Consider the following 17,794-nt stretch of genomic DNA (forward strand, 5'->3'; position numbering starts at 1 on the left):
ATGGGCCCGATCAAGTAAAGGTATACGATTGTTACCCACAACTTCACTATCAGGATATAGCTCAGAGGGAGAAGAACAGCCCGGCTTATGCAGTTGGCCAGTATGAGCGCGTCAATGACGCCTTCACAAGGCACTTGGTCAGGCTAATGCAAAGGGGATTACACATAAGGCTTTCAGAGCAAGCTACTATTCTAGTACAGAGATACGGGGCTTGGTTCATCTAGTTCCCAAGGTTCTCCTATATCCGGATAGCTGGCTTTGATGGTGCCCCTCTTCGACTTCCACGATACCCAACCGACAAGATAGTTCTTATGGAGGTCGCGAGGCAGTCACATCCAGCCGGCATCTTACTCAGAGACAGCAAGCAGGCTGGATTCGCGTTCCCCATGATTATAGGCAATCAAGAGGTCCATCTAGAAAGCCCATCCCAGATGGAGGAATCCTTCGCGGAGCTGGCCTCCAATGGCCTACAAGAGCATTTTCCAAGGAAATGCTTTGATCGCGATAATCTAGCAAAGAGGGCCTATGGCAGGCAGTATAGAGCAAAGGAGTCAGTTGAGGATTATTGGAAGAACTATTCTGATGACTATGAGGTCCGGAGGCGTGAATATTCTAGGCTGAGTGTGCAGCAAATGCGACTCTTTGAATACCGCCAGGTCCCAGATCAACTCATAGATTCAGGGAATTGTCTGCAAATCCGAGAATTTGAGGCAGTAAGGCATCTTTCGCCAGGCGTTGATTGGTCGCAGGACCCTATCACTGATTTTGAGGCAGTCATGGCAGCCCCAGCAAGATATACAAACCAATGGTTGCATCAGCAGATTGAGCGACTAATTCATGAAGGAGTCCAGTTCACCTACCACCTAATGGGTAGCCTCAATTCTTAGTCTTCTGAAGATGAGGGAACTTCCAGTGCACCCAGAGAAGAAATTGAGAAACCTGAGAAGAGAAAGAAAGCTAAGGCTTGCGGAGGAACTCGGACGTCCAAGAGAACGAGAAGGGAAAAGATTCCCATTAGGAGGCCAGAGGTCACTTCATCGTCAAAGGACCCCAGTTCGTCCGACGATGTAATGGCACTAGACTATATACCCGCTCTGCCTTCCCAGAGTGACATTGATGCATTTGGAGTTGATGATCCTCCCGCACCTGACATGCTAGAAGCCGAGCTAAAGCTATTGAATCAGCCGAGCCAGGTAACCAAATCGAGGAAGGAGAAATTCCATCCATCCAGGGGATTGAAGTGCATGAACCCACCCAACAGAGCCGCCATGAACTGCTACTCCATAATACAACCAAAGATGACTCTACCGTTGAAGGAGAGCAAAAGACGAAGGAGACCCACGAGCTCAAAAAAACTGAAGAGCTACCATCACACGAAGGCATCAGACAATTGTTCAGTGAAATAGGAGAAAACTCTGTTGCAAGCAAAGAGCTTGTCACCTCCTCCACCCCTCCGGTAACAGAACAGCTACAAATTTGTGGTGATGGCTGAAAATATCAAAGAACAGAGTGAAAATTTAACCATAGCATCAGCCCAGACTGTACCTCAGGAATGGTTGATTGCCCGAGCTCAGCGCAAGGCTGCCACAAAGCCACCCATTGACTTGGAAGACATCTTCTCACGTATAGATCAAGCTAAAGCCAAGGGGAAGAAAAAGCCCAAGGCATATTCCAGGATGACCAAAGATGAGCAAAGGAACCGCACTCTTCACATCGCCACCCCGCCTATAGACAAGCCAGCAAATCAGATTACACTGGCAGATTATAGCATCACGACCGTCCCCATCGGACGAGCCACTAAGGAACAGGAAAAGGAGGAATTCAAGGATTCAATACAGAACATGCTCAGGCAACTTGAAGAGATAACAGCTGAAAAGGACATGTATTGAGCTCGTGCTGAGCAGGCCGAGGGATACATCGATCAACTCCTGAGACCATTACACAATGCTTCCGAATCCCACATTCCCCCGACAACATTGGCACAGAGCACCACAACAGAATTTGAAGGAGTACGAGACACCGCAAGGGCCGTCAAGGAATGGATACAAGGCATCAAAGGGAGGGGAGAACGAATCCTCGAAGAAGTAAAAGAGATGGCTCACCATCGAGAGACCACCCTGGTCCGGCTATTAGAGGTAAAGAGGGAATCCCTTAGAATGCATGAAGTGGCTGCCACTACTCTTCCCCTCATGAGAGCTCTCTTCTGGACCCATGCACAGATTCCTACATTACCCACCATCCTAGATCCTTATAACATCAGCACTCTTCAGGAATGGTACTGGACTATCACCATGAAGAATGACACAAGAGAAATCATTGATAAAGAACACAATGCATGCGAGACAATTCTGAACACCATGCAAAAACTCGGCAAAATGATCCTCCGATCAATGGTCTCGGGATGGCAAAATGTCCTGTCCGATAAAGTGATACGGCCAGACTGGGAAGAAAGACTAGGGACGGATAGGATCACCTATTCCGTTAAGGACCTAAGTTTTGCTGGTCAATTCCAGTCAGACATGTGGTGCTTCGAGCGTAATCGTTCCAGCTGGAAGGATGGTTTGAAGCACATGGACCAATATCTCGAGGGCATGCAATATAAAATTCGTCATCCTCCTATGCCTCCATTTAGTCTGCTATTTCAATTATGCATCAGGTTCCAGGAGTATGTTCATGAGGAACGTGCGGCAGGTCATGATCTTTGGCAAGAATATTTGCATGGTGAAGATGAGTTCTTGGAAAAGGAATCTACAAATGGAAAAGAGAAAGTGCTTTCCTAGAAAGTGTTTTTTCCTTTTAAATCTTGAAAAGTGCACTTTTTGGCCAAAGGGTCATGTTTGACTTCCTAGTCAACTAAATGTTAAACTTTGTGTATGCACCTTTTTGGATTATTTTTGGATAAGTTCTAATTACCTTTTGGGGTAGTTATTACTCCCTTTGAGGTAGTTGCTGATATTTGCCTCCCATTTATGGGTATGGGCAGCCATGTTTTATGGATGAATCTGGGCCACTTGTTTAGATTAAATCTTGGCCATTCATTCGTTTTTGAAGCCTACTTAAAAGACTGGTTTTCCCTCATTTTGTAAAAAGTTCTTGGATTGTTACTGAAGCTCTGGCGAAATTTACAGGATTTAATGCAAAGTTAAGACTGTTTCAAGTTTCCTTGTGAGTGCATGGTCTCCTTCATTAATTTGGAATTTTTCAGTTATGCTTCTTTCCTTTATATAGCATTTTCTAAGTAAACATCTGATAGAATCCTCGCTGTTCATACCATTAGGGAATGGCTGATTGTCTTTCCTTCTGTATGGTTAATCTGAACCTCTCATATGCTTAGTTCGGTTATTGAATGCTCACTAAATGAATGTTAAAGTTCTGATGTTGTATTTAATAGCATGAAAACTCAATTTTTCCTTGAAGATCGCACTAGATTGATGCAAGTATTGTGCTTAAATGGCTGGTAATGCTTAATTTAGTTATTTGGAGGTGTCTGTTTGTTTACTAAATCTGCTATCTTAGTTAATCTCTCTCTCTCTCTCTCTCTCTCTCTCTCTCTCTCTCTCTCTTTTCCCCTTTTTATCAAGAGAATCCGCAATCCTATTGAAAGCAGTATCAACCCAACTTAAACCATTTGATAAGCAAGACCATTAAAGTTTTGGGGAATTCATCCAGCAATTGCCTATTTCACCGTAAGTCCCCCTTGTGTTTCTAGCAAAACACATCAAACCGCTGAGCAATCCCGCAGTCAAGACCTGACAAACGAAACCTTGAGGTTGTCCACTTTGATCAAGCACGAGAAATAGCATTAGGGATTTCCTTATCTCAAGAGAGGATAGGATACTCAGCAAGTTTATTCTATCCTGCGTTGGCCGTATGGAGTTTGCAGCAATACGACTTTAGACAAGTCAACAAGTACCTAAAGAGAAGAAAAGCTCTGTAAAAAGAGATTGCACACAAAGTGATCAAGTGTGAAGAGTGAATAAGAACTGAGAGCTGAAAAGAATATCAGAGAAACATTCCTGTTGAAGACAAAGAGGAAAGAGCTGCAGAAAAAGAGCACAAAAGAGTAGACAACACAGAGAGTGCATGTAGAGAGTGTGTATAAAAAACAGAGAACTCAAGAATAGAGATACACACAGAGTGAAGAAATACACACAGAGTGATCGAGTGTGAGGATTGTTGAAGACAAAGACACTGTGAAGAGGATAGAGAATACTTGCAAATAGTGAGTAATTGAAGACACGGAGAAGAGACCGCGGATGAAGTAAACGAGGCAGAGATCAAGAGTGAAGAACTATAGAGAGTTACAAAACTCATTTGTATCAAGGTACTTGAACTGTATCTGAAATCTAATTACATTGTATATGATTTGAGTGGGTGCTAAGATCAAGGGTTGGTGCTCATAAAATCAGGGGTCGATGCTCCTTTGGGTTGGTGCCCATAAACTTGTAATCAAACATATTTCATTGTGAGGCTGAATTAGAGCAGTAGACTCTGGCAACTATTCTCACCGAGGTTTTTCCCACATTGGATTTTCCTCGTACATCTAGTGTTGTGTGTGTTTGTCTTGTGTATGTGCTTAGCATTTCTTTCATATATATTCTTGCACTCTATCTTTAATGTTTTTATTGTTTAAACATTTAGTTTTTATATCCACCGATTCACCCCCCTCCCCCTCTTAGTGAATTGTTTGTATTCCTTCAATTGGTATCAGAGCACTAGGTTCCCTGTCTGATAGCTTTCTCCAACATGGGTAGAATCTAGTTTATGAACGCAAATGGCTAAGTAAGAATACTCGTCTATGAAAGTACCAATATTTGATGGCACTAACTATGCTTTTTGGATCAGAAGAATGGAGACCTATTTGTCCTCCCTAGGTTCTCATGTTTGGATGTCAGTCAAAAACGCTTATAATGTTCCTCAAGCTCCTCCTATTGATCATGTTGCTAAAAGGGAATATGAGTACAACGCCAAAGCCAAGAATGCTATTCTTAGTGGGTTGTCTGATACAAAGTCTTTGAAAGTTGTGTATTGTAAGTCTGCAAAGGATACATGGGACAAGTTGAGAAAAATCTATGAAGAAGAGCCTAGTAAAGCTGAAGCAAACTTTGTAAGGAAGCTGAAGAATGGATTTGGTAAATATAAAGAAGATGAGAAAGAAACTAATCTCTTCATGGCTCAAGAGGTTCTAAAAGAGAAGAAAACTTCGAGGAATGATAGCGAAGATCAATCCAAAAACCAGAACTTATTTGATAGTGATGAAGAAGATGAAGACAATGCTGAAGTAGACCTTCAAGGAGAGTTAATTTGTGCTCTTGAAGAAATTGGAAGATTAAAGAAAGAACATGCAAAATACAAGAACTCTACCCTAAAGGAACAAAATCAGTTGAGCAAGAGCCTTGAAGAGTCTAATTAGAACAATACCACTTTAACAACTGAGTTAGAAGAAGCCAAAAAGATTAGTGAAGTGTTGAAGTTAGAGACTGATGCAAAAGAAAAGGAGTGTCAAAAGCTAGGAGTGGTGAATCTTAGAGAAGAGCTTGAAAAATACAAGAAAGATCATGAGTTGAGGCTGAAATGTGAAAACAACACTAATGCCCTAAATGACATGCTGAGTAAGCAAAAGAAAAATAAAGACTACCAGGGTCTAGGATATGAACATGGACAGAGCTCCAAGGTTAGAGAAACTCCCAAGGAGAAGATAGATTTAAATTATTTTGCTGCTGCTCCTAAGACTGAAGACAAGAAGGAATCAGAAAACAAGACTGCTGATAATGACCAGTTCAAGGTCAGCAACTAAGACAGAAGTAGAGCAAATAGGTCCACAGGATCTCCACCTAGTTGCCAGGGTCAATCAGTGAGGTACAATCTTTCATTCCCTGGTTATTGTTATTCATGTAAAGGTTATGGGCATAAAGCAATTAATTGTAGAGAAGGGACTAAGAGGAGTCAAGTTGCATTCTCTAGAAATATGAACGTAGTTTGTCACAAATATAACAACTGTGGTCACCAAGAAAGAAAATGTAAAAATCATACATGATATAATTGTGCATGGAACAAAAATAGAAGTGTCTTTGGATTGTCAAGAAATTTTTTTGTTCCTTTGGTTGGTCACAAAAGTGTGGATTGGAGAAGGAAACCCTATCAGTCAAACAGAAACCACTCCATTCCTCAATTTGATGCAAACACGATGTGTTATGCATGTCATAATTTTGGGCATAGAGCACAGTATTGCAAGAGTAAGTTTATGGAGTCATCTAGATATAACAAAATGGTAGGCACTTTGATCAAGCAAAACAAAGAGTCTATGAAAGTTTGGAAAAGGAAATACAACCAAGATGATGAGAAGAGTAAAAAGGATGAAACCATGAGCATGCACGGTGCACTCAATGCACAGATGATATCCTCTAGATCTTAAGGAGAAGCAGAACATTAGGGGGAACTAAAAATGATAATATCTTTCACCCCCAATTTCGGAAAAGAATAAGTGCAAGGACAGTATGTGAAGCAAACAATGACTTTCCAAGATCTTAGTTGTGGGTTTCATGTAGCAATCTCATTTTGTAAAAGATGTTTGTATACCTATAGTGGTTGCTTGAAGTTGCGGAAGTTGATGCCTTGGAAGTGATTAGGGTTTGATAGTGTTTACATGCAGCCGAAGATTGACGTTTAAGTTTACATTGAAACTACAATTGGTTGTAGTTGCATGCGTCAGTTTGTCTCTAAATTCAATTGTTGCAGAACAAACAATGCAAATAAAAGTGCTACAACAGAGCTCATTTATAAAGGGAATGATCTTTGTCACAGTGTAGAATCTATGTTAGACAGAGTGGAGCATGTAGTTTCTATCACACAGATCTTTGTGACAATGCATTGTATTTAGCAAGGAAGGATACAAATCATTAGATCAATAAAATGATATGTATGATGTAGCATAAGAGTCGATGACAAATGTAATGACATGAGGACAATGAACAGTTATACAGTAATGTTAATGCTACAACATACGGGGAGATGAATGTGTTAGGATGAATTTGATATTCAGATTAGAGTTGGAGTAAAAGAATTAATATGGTGATGTAGGACATTTGTGTTGACCATTTGCTACGAAGAAGTGAATCACAATCTTTCTCAACTTGAAGCCAAGAGGAAAAGAAGAAAAGATAGGGTATATTGAAGTTAAAAGTACATTAAGTATGGGAGTGTGTGACAATGACTTGTAGAAGGTAAAAGGCTGTGATGTCAGCATGCAAGACACGGAAGCTCATTGCAGGGTGAGCATATGTTTGTCTGAAATCTCTTACTTCTTTCCATTGTCATTGATGAAAATGGAGAAGATGGGAGCAATAATTGTTTGTATGGAGCAATTGATGTTATGTTGCAAGAAGTTTGATTGAAGGTTGTTGGGAAAGTTGCAGATTGCCCTGAGATTGAAGTTGCAAAGGTTTTTGTAGGAGTGTTTGGTGAAGTACACCATATATGCTACAAGCAGGTGAATGTTTTTCAAATATGACACTGGAGAAATTGCAGCATACAAAGCTAGAGTCTAGCACAGAGAGCAGTGTGCTTGGAGTGTTTGCAAAAGACCATTCTATTCTATCAGGGGAAGTACATTGGTTTCAGCATACATCCCTGAACTGGTTTGTACTCCAAAGGAGATGGAGTATAGAGATTATAGGTCTGAGGCGGAGACAATTGTTCAATAAAAACACGAGAGAAATTGGTTCGTAGAAACAGGGGGAGAAAGGAAGCTTAAAGTTGCAGGTACACCCTTTTCCATTGCATTCAAAGGGGAAGAAAAGGTGTGTGTAGCTGACATCAATGCCAAAGGGGGAGATTGTTGGCATGGATTGTCATTGATGTTAACATATTGTCTTTTTGACAAAAAAGATGAGTGTCACAAAGATGAAGTGTAGATGGACAGAGATGATGCTCTTGTTGATGACAGGATGATGCAAGCAACGTGATAACCAATTCACAAGATGAGAGGAGAAATGGTCTTGATGTCTACAAGATGTTGTATCGATGTCTTCAAGCTATAAGCTCATGTAATCATTCGGTCAAGACTTGGATGCTTGCGACATCAAGGTCAATGTTCATCAAATGGTATAACAAAGTACTTATGGTTGCAAATTACTTCAGTGTTGCAAGGCAGTGAACTCAAACAAAGAGAACAAATGATGTTAGGTGCAAGATAGACAGTCGAGGAAGGCTACGATGTTGCGATAGACCCATAAACAATCACAAATGATGTTAGGCGCAAGATCACAATGGTCAAGACAAACCGCCGATGAAGGTGCGAAGTTGAGATGGATTTGTCATGAAGTGTTTGGGTGCAAGATCACAACGGTCAAAGTTAACTGTTCCTGTGACGTGCGATGTTGCGATCTAACCGTGAATGGTCACAGAAGTTGCTACGCCCCAACCTCACGGCTTGGAGATGACAGTGGAAGATTAGCCTGCGAAGTAGCGTGAGATTGCCATGTGTCACTCAAATCGTACTGTCGGATGGAAAGGTGACATCATTAGGAAAGGCTTGCGATGAAGTGACCAACCGACATGTGTTGTGTCAAGGCCCACAGAGCTAGAAGAAATGAACAAAGTGCAGCTTCGCAAAGTTTGATGAAGTAGGAAGATGTCAAGTCGCGATGTTGCAACCCAACACCACATGTCCAAGGAGAAGCAGTTGAGGTTTCCACGATAGTTAGATAGGACTATTGACCAAGATGGACCTACGAACGTGTCAAGCACGGTACTCAAGCTGCTTGTTGAAGAGAGTCTCTTTTGTTTGTTCAACCAGCTAATGAAGAAAGAATTAATGCCGATCAGAGAGCCGTTGTATGAGAATACAAAAATGGTAGTTGAATACCTGATTAAATCTGATCGCGGAGGTTGGAAACTAACAAAAAAAAGGATGCATTTAATGTCGACGACTGCCAGACTGTAGAACAGAGACAAGATCAAATGAGTTAGTGGCTCGAGAAGATTTGAAATCTTCAGTTCGTGGGAAATCTTCAAATGAGCAAGTGAAGCTACTAAAAATAGTAGTTGGATCGACTCTTAACGCAAAGATGTGAAACAGAAGATAAGGGGTGCATTTAATGTTGGCAGCAACAGTTTGCAAGGTAGATGGAAGATCGAGTCTTTTTGCAGCTCGAGAAGAGTTAATTCTAACGAATGGCAAGAGATTACTTGAGCAAGAAATAAACTATCATTTAGACAAGTTGTTGACAATATAGAGTGTGTGGAAGAAGGCATAGAAAAAGTGTGTAAAGAGGGGATGTAGAAGAGAGAACTGTGAGTGTGTGTGGGGGTACCTAAAGAGAAGAAGAGCTCTATAAAAAGAGGTTGCACACAGAGTGATCAAGCATGAAGAGGCAATAAGAACTAAGAGCTGAAAAGAATATCAGAGAAACATTCCTCTTGAAGACAAAGAGGAAAGAGTTGCAAATAGAGAGAACAAAAGAGTAGACAGCACAGAGAGTGCATGTAGAGAGTGTGTATAAAATACGGAGAAGTTAGGAATAGATACACACAAAGCAATCGATGTGAGGAAGGGTGAAGACAGAGACATTGTGAAGAGGATAGAGAATACTTGCAGCAGTGAGTGATTGAAGAAACGGAGAAGAGACCGTGGATGAAGTAGTAGAGGAAGAGATCAAAAGTGCAGAACTATAGAGAATTACAAAACATCATTTGTAACAAGGTATTTTAACTGTACCTAAAATCTATTTACATTGTATATCATCTGAGTGGGTGATCAGATCAGGGGTTGGTGCTCCTTTGAGTTGGTGCTCATAAAATAAGGGTTGGTGCTCATAAAATCGGGGGTTGGTGCTCCTTTGAGTTGATGCTCACAAAATCAAGAGTTGGTGCTCCTTTGGGTTGGTGCCCATAAACTTGTAATCAGACATATTTCATTGCGAGGCTGCATTAAAGCAGTAGACTCTAGCAACTATTCTCACCGAGGTTTTTCTCCCATTGGGTTTTCCTCATACATTTGGTGTTGTGTGTGTTTGTTTCGTGTATGTGCTTGCATTTCTTTCATAGATATTCTTGCTCTCTATCTTTAGTGTTTTTATTGTTTAAGAATTTAGTTTTTATATCCACCGATTGACCCCCCCCCCTCTCAGTGGACTGTTTGTGTTCCTTCACTTTGATTCTGGCTATAATCTTAATATTTCAACATTCACTAAGCAATTCGGAATAATTCCTACACTAACCTAAATCCTACAACAGAAATTAAAAGAGATTTTGAATATTTGAATGTTTTTAAACCAGATCTGAGAAATATTATAAATCAATGCCTAATCCTTGGGTGTGGAGTCAAATCTTAGATCCTAAATGCATATTCAAACAGCAAATTACTCCAAATTAGTGGCCCCTTTGACACTAATGCCTAACATTAATGCAGCCCTTTATGCTATCACAAAATCATACTTAGAGATCCATGTTATCTTCTTAAACCCACAGCAATTTGCATAAAGAATTTAATTCCTTCCTTGAAGGAAACCCATACACAAATCACACAACTACAAAAAGATTGCAGTGACAAATCTGAATACCCTTGGTATTATCAATCCATATGAAATTCAAAAATATAATATGGAAACAACTTATGGAGTATTCTTACTATTTGCTTAAAACTAACTGGAACTGCTGCAAGAATTACACATTCATTCTATACTAAAGAAATTCCAGCCCTAAGGTAAACATTATTTAATTCATCTCTCAGAATCAGAAGTCCAAAACTTGTACAAATGAGAGGTAAGGAGAATATAAAGAAGGACAAGCTTCCAGATCTGACTTGCTGCTGACACCTGTCCTTCTTCTCAAAATCTGATTTGCAAAAATATTTTCTCTCTCTTTATTCAACTTGGCTTTGATATGTATTTTCCCACCTTTTCATTTCATGTGCAGCAAATATTCTTTATTCTTTTCTCCCGCTTTATATCTTGACCTCTTCCCATGAATTATTTTCTTTTATCCCTTTATTTGGGCTCTTTGAATATTTCCCATGAAGATAATCTTTCGCTTGAGGGAAAAATCAAAACTGTTGATGCACTTTACCCTTTGTTCTAAATTTGTCTTTTCTCCATCCTCTATGCCTCTTCTCGTGAAGAATATTTCACTTTATGAAAAATAATCTGTTGCAACAATTTGTTCTTAATGGCAAAATAATAACCCACTTTGATGGAAATAAATTCCCATGACTATTTACTTATTGAGTAAAAAAAGCCTTTACTGCAGCAACTCTTACTTGTTCTTCTAGTGAATATTTTTAACCTGAGTAAGAAATTTCACCCCTTCCACCTTATATGAAAATATTTTATTTAAGTTAAAATATTATGCAACATTGTCATATATGAAACTAATTTCATTAAGGTGGAATAACAATCTTGCTATTATTCATTGGAGGTAAAATGATTACCCACTTCAAACTGACATTTACCCAGGGAAATTTGGAAACATTGCCAAATCTGGTTTGAAAGCCATGTTTCTAAATCACCCAAAATTGGTTCACTTGCCTGCTAACAGTCCTCATCCTACCCTGTCATATGCCTAACCTTTTCCGTGAAATATTTTTCAATTAGTGAAAAATATTATTTGGCTGCAATATAGGTAAGAATATCCACACATTTTGACTTCACCACATTATTTGTTAAAATGTTTTCAGCTGGGTGAAAACAAGTGCTCTGTAGTTGCATTTTGCCCTTTTGTCAATAAAAATAACATTTCCATTTTCCATTTTCCTGCTTGCTTAGTCCACCTTTTGTCTATCTTTGCACTTGCATATTTTCAAATACCTGTATCATCCCTGGACCACATAAAATATACCTCTGTCACGAGCATGAACTTTGAACAGACATGGACGCTGCCAACACAATCCCCTCTGCTATCTAAAAGCTCAATCTCTTACTCTTTCTCATAACCGCTGCACAAGCAAAGATAGAGACCCCATTCGATATCCCTGCAGACACAAAAGTCATTGCAATTTGAAAAAAAAAAACAGGAAACAAGACACAGTGATTCATCCTTTAATGGATCGCTTTACCAGCACTGCTCATTTTTTTATTTCCTTTTCAACAACAACTCCATTAAACTTTGAGTGTGATTCAAATCAGCACTTCCATTGATCACGTTGAATGCTTGTGTTCTCTCCCTTTCTACCCCTTGAATATTGTCACAACATTTGAAATGAAGAATTCTGGAAGATAAATTTCAGAATCAAACTATAATCACTGCATTCATGTCATCACAGAGACACACCGATTCTAAACAATGGGAATCAATCAATCCATATTTATTGCCATTGAACAAGACTCCCTCAAACTCAAGCCCACATTGATAACACCAATGGCATGGCCAATCAAGCATCGACCTCTGCAAGCAACGAAAACATAGCTCCCTGAACTTTATAAGCAAACATATTGAGCTTGAAGTAAGCCCTCAATGCTTTGCGCAGATCAACATTACTTCTGATTAGAATGATTCTGAGCTAATCCAATTGAATGAGTGCTAAATCAATTTGATAACATCTCGATTTGAAGGGAATGAGCCACATAGTAAAGGAGAAACACACTTGCGTAGGTATATGACTTATTACATCTGCAATCAACTCCCTATGAACTGCATTTCAAACATTATAACCAAGCATTACGCAGCTCAATACACATTAATGCTGTTCCAATACAGGAAATGAAAGTTGCAGTCAAAACACTCTCAGCTGGTGCGCACTACATTTAGCAAAGACTGGGCAAATAAGTCACCAAAACCAACAAGACCAACAACAATTCAATCTCGAACTTTCTAAGCTATTGACTACCTTTGGACCCATCCAGTAGCTAACTTCATGGGTTCAGACTATTCTGTCAAACAATTCACCTCAAAATATTTTAAAAGCCCTAGCATTTGCCCTTTATCGCATAAATCAATCTTACAAACTTGCCCCCAAAACACAATCAAACAATCAAGAAATCTTTGACTAGCACAAAGGAAAATGAATCGATTTGCTTGCTCTCATCTTCCTTGTACAGAACTTCATCAGCAAATGCAACTGTCATATGCCATATTCTCCCTTGAAGTCTGCTCAAACCTTTAAACCTGCGCATGCTACAATACCTGAAACCGTTCTCAATTCTCTAGGCAACATTATCTAATTTTCTCTTAGACTCTTTTCAGACCATTCCTTCTTTGGCGCTGCTGTATAGCCATCACATTGGCCATGAGAAACCTTTGAAATTTCTTTCAAAGAACTGTGCATTGGAAATACTCCTTATTGAACATGTTTTTCATTGCACTAATTAGCTTATTTGTTCTTGCCTCAAGACTGATTCCACTCCTTTGTTGATCTTGTTGTCTTTAATTTATCACCTGTTCCCTATATTAAAATATTTCTGCCATACAATGAAACATATGCACAGGCCAAGGCATCATAGCAGAGAAACAGTATCACATCAGCGGGCTCAAAGCGTTTCACTGAAACTGGAAAGAACAAAAAAAAACCTAAGTTTTTGCCTTCCCCGTGCTCCCACACCCAAATTCATGGTGCCCTGATTTCCATGCAGCAACGCAGGGTGTATCAAATCTTATTTCCATTTTACCCCACGTTCCCACACCGTGTTGGGGCTTTTTCTACTTTTACCCGCAAAATTGCAGGGGCTCAAAACTTTAATGAATAATTTTTTATTTGCAATTCATCTGTTCGCCCCGCATTCCCGTATTTCACTTGGGCAATGTTCCTGTGGGCTCCACCATTATGTTAATGTATTTCAAAAATTATAGGAGCATTAACATTAAAATTTAAATCATCATTAAAATGATTTAAACATACTTTATTTTGCCCTCAAGTATCAATGGCAATTCATCTGTTCACCCCACACTCCCATATTTCACTTGGGCAATGTTCCTGTGGGCTCCACCATTATGTTAATGTATTTCAAAAATAATAGGGGCATTAACATTAAAATTTAAATCATCATTAAAATGATTTAAACATACTTTATTTTGCCCTCAAGTATCAATGCATTTAAATCATTTTAAAAATGATTTAATTAATTCTCCCTTTCACCAGTTTTTTTGAAAATAAATGGAGACTCCCTTTTCACCAACTTTTTGGAAAATAAATGGAGAGCCACATAACATTTGTCCATAAGCACATTATTATTTAAACTCTAAATGATTTAAATAATTAACCTTTTTAAACCAGTCTGATAACGACAATGCAATGCCATGATGCACATCGGGTCCCCTTGTCAGCCCGACTAAAAAAAATTCATTTCTGTACAACTGGACCTCTAAACGCTTTGAAACCATAATTGCATACATTCTGGACCCAAGAAACGGAGCGAGTTGTCATTTGAACTTGGCTTCTGACATCTCTACTTAATGTTCAAAACAACCCAGGTGGCCTATAGAAACACCTTCAAGAACTGACCAAACCTTCTTCCTGAGCCACAAGGATGGGCACACGTGCTGACTGTTGTTATGAGAATCAGATTGCTAGGTGGATTTGTATGAAGTGACCTGAGGTGCAAAATATTAATGCTCGAAGTTGCTCACTTAAGCATTTTGTGAAACTATATATGCAGAAAGCTTCTGAACCTTGCCAAATCACTGTCTTGAAAAAATATCAAACCATGCTTCGGGGAGCCACCACTGGGGGAAGTAGTTCATTAAGGTACAAAGGGAATGTGTGCCAAGCGATTTTGCCTGAATCCATTTCCTCTGCAAGATATTGAAAGTCAAAGATGACCTCTCTGAAACTTTCTGGAAGTGCTGATGTCAAATCTCTACAAAATGAGCTTGCTTTTGGCCTTGAAAAAATATCAAACTAAATGCTGGGGTGCTGCAACCAAGCGAAGGAGTACTTGAATATCCAGAGAATCACGAGGACCAATCCATTTGACAGGTCAATTGGTCATGAAATATTAATCAAGATGTGAGGTCACTCTGGCAGATTTAACAATATTCAGACAACAAATCTCAATAAATCCCATTTGCTTTTGGCTTGGGAAAAATACCAAATGAGGTGTTGGAGCTATGCAAATGGACATGAGAGCACATTAATATGAGGAAAATCACAAGAAATAATTGGTTTGACATAACAACTATCAAGTTCTGAGATTTCAATCTCCAAAGTTAACTACTCGGGAAGATACAATAGGATGCTAACAGCAAACTTTCACAGAACCCTCCAACTTGGTACCTTAAAACTCATCATATCTGATTATGGGAAGCTGTGAACAGACATGGACACTCTCTCATAACAAATGAATAGGATCCCAAAGAGGTTCTTCATGATAATCACAGGAAATCTAATTTTTTCGCCTTAAAACTAGGCCACTTGGGAGGAATTTGCAGGGTATTTCTGAGTGCTGCAATCAACTTTGTCATCATAAGAGCTTCAAATTTTTCTGCCAACACTAATCATACATTATATAATTGCCCCTTTCCCTTGCAGCATGTCATAGTTCATTCTCATAGATCTTAACCAGTGTTACAAGACTTGATTCATCAGAGTTAGGAGACTGTTTTTAACTCGGTAGGAAGAGACTTCATACTAAACACACCATTGATCCACAAAATTAATATCCATAAAGTTTCTGCAAGGACCTGTGTTACCAGACTCACAAGACTTGACAGGCCTCATTTGGACTTGTTTTGACTCGGACTATGAGGTCATGAAAAGTCCTAAACACCGCTCTTAGCATTTCTCTCCTCAATTGCTTGCTTTTTTTTTCTTCATTTTCAATTTCTGCCTCTGTGTTTTGATGAAATATTGTTACTTTTCCTTGATGATTTGGTCTATAAGACATATGTTTTATCTCTTAATAAGTTAATATTATGAATGTTGGTAGGGCTTCTACCAAACAAGTGTGCCTGAAATAAGTCTTCTCTGATTTGTATTGCAATAGGAATGAGTAATTTGCATTGTGTTTTTTAAAATTTGAATGATCAATTGTAGTATTATCGATCAGACATTATCATTCCATAATAAGATCAACTCAGCAAAGACTCTTCAATACAGTGTTTTGAATAAGGGGGTTCCTCCTCTGACTATGAGAATCAAACCTACTTTGAAGTATATCAAGTTGTTTCTTCCCACAATACTCTTCCTCAAATTATTCAATCAAATCATTTGATCGTGAAGTGTTGGAACTAATGATTGCTGCATCGATCACTATATCTTACACTTGTTCTACCAATCTGAAACAGAAAGCTTTCAGATATCATTGCTAACTTCAGTGTAATGCACTTTACAAGCTGGTTAGAAATACATTCTAGTTAATTATATTGAGGACATAAATCTTCAGAAATTATTGTCCTCCAAATGTAATCTTCAATTATTGCGTGATCAGCCCCCTATTCAATTGTAGGCTTTTCAATTCTTTCAATTCATTTGATCTTCTTAAATGTTCTTTTGATGTTGTTCTAGGGAAAACAGGCATAGTTGGAGTTTTCTTTAATGGAGCTAATTTTTTAACACTGAACAGCTCTTGTTTCCATGGCATATAACCCTCGCTATTCAACAATAGTAAGTAAATGTTCAATGTGGCTTACATGTCATAGACTTGGAAGAAATATTCTGCATCAAGAACTTTATAGTCCCAAAGGCAATTTCCTATTAGCTAGCGGATAAAGCCCTGTTGTTGCATGAGCGGCCAACCACCTCGCACAATGTTTCATTCAACGCAACAAGCTGCCCCCTTCAAATTTCCGTTTCTATTTTCTCCCAGATTCATCCACAACCAACAACGTTTGTCCCTTCCTTCCCCACCGAGAACAAACTACAACACTGTATCGCATCTTTTTCACAATAAATGATATGTTTCTCAAGTTTTTTTAGTGAATTTGTTTTCTACTTTCCTAGCTCCTACAAAATTTTAGCAATTGCAACCAAGAAAACATTTTAGGGTGTTCTATGGTACATTTTCGCTTGAACCGTGTTGAAAGAAATTTTACGTTTTGATTCCCGGTTACGGAAGGTTCCAAGAAAAAAGATTTAAGTTAAACTTAAACCGTAGACAGCAATGAAAAACTACAAATTTAGGTTTTCTCACGCATCTAAACGGAATAAAACTTCTCTGCGGACATAAAAATTAATAACTAAGAGTAGATAGCAAATATAAAGCAAGGATGTTGTAGGGTTTCTAGGCCTGGTCACATAACACAACAATCAAAACCCCAACACGCAGAAAATTGTAAAAATATTAGGTTACACAGAGTTCTTTTCGTAGAAAATTCAGAGAAGTAGGATAATACCTTTGTTCTTGATAAATTGTTAAATCGATGTTTGCTCAGATACAATTTGATGCTCGGAGTTTGTTAGATGCTTATCCACCTACTCATGTTCTGCATGAGAGTATTTCGTCCAGATATGCAATGTCATTTATAACATTACTCTATGAAAATTATAAAATTGCCCCATTTCAATATAATTCAATGAAGCACTGTGAACAAATATGGCCATGCAGTTTTCTCTGATGTTTTGGAACCACGGCGATTTACATATTACCGAGACCACAAGATGGTGTCCTCCACCTAAGTCGGCAAATGTCATCATCTAATTTCAATTTTGTTATAGTTTATTTTTATTTTTATTTTTAATTAAAAATCGACCTCCATCATTAAAGTTGTCGTTTATTCTCCTACTTTAGGGTTATGTGTATAACTAAACTAAATTTTTAATCAGTAGATTTAAATCCTTCAAATTTCAAATTTCAAATTTCAAAATCTTGTTAATTCTGGTTGACATTTTTATATATTACCTATGTGAGATATTAACTTAAACTAT

The 17,794-nt window shown here is 38.7% G+C and overlaps 1 protein-coding gene across 1 annotated transcript in view; it reads right to left on the bottom strand.

Annotated features, from left to right (window-relative positions):
• Positions 1–17,560, bottom strand: part of LOC131036785 (uncharacterized) — a 112,689-nt gene extending 95,129 nt beyond the window's left edge. Inside the window, exon 1 of the mRNA XM_057968773.2 lies at positions 17,263–17,560. The gene's annotated coding sequence lies outside the window, so the exon portion shown is untranslated. The remainder of the gene's footprint in view (positions 1–17,262) is intronic.
• Positions 17,561–17,794: the final 234 nt, after the last annotated feature.

The sequence above is a fragment of the Cryptomeria japonica genome, chromosome 5 (genome assembly GCF_030272615.1).
Source record: "Cryptomeria japonica chromosome 5, Sugi_1.0, whole genome shotgun sequence".
Classification (NCBI taxonomy): Eukaryota; Viridiplantae; Streptophyta; class Pinopsida; order Cupressales; family Cupressaceae; genus Cryptomeria; species Cryptomeria japonica.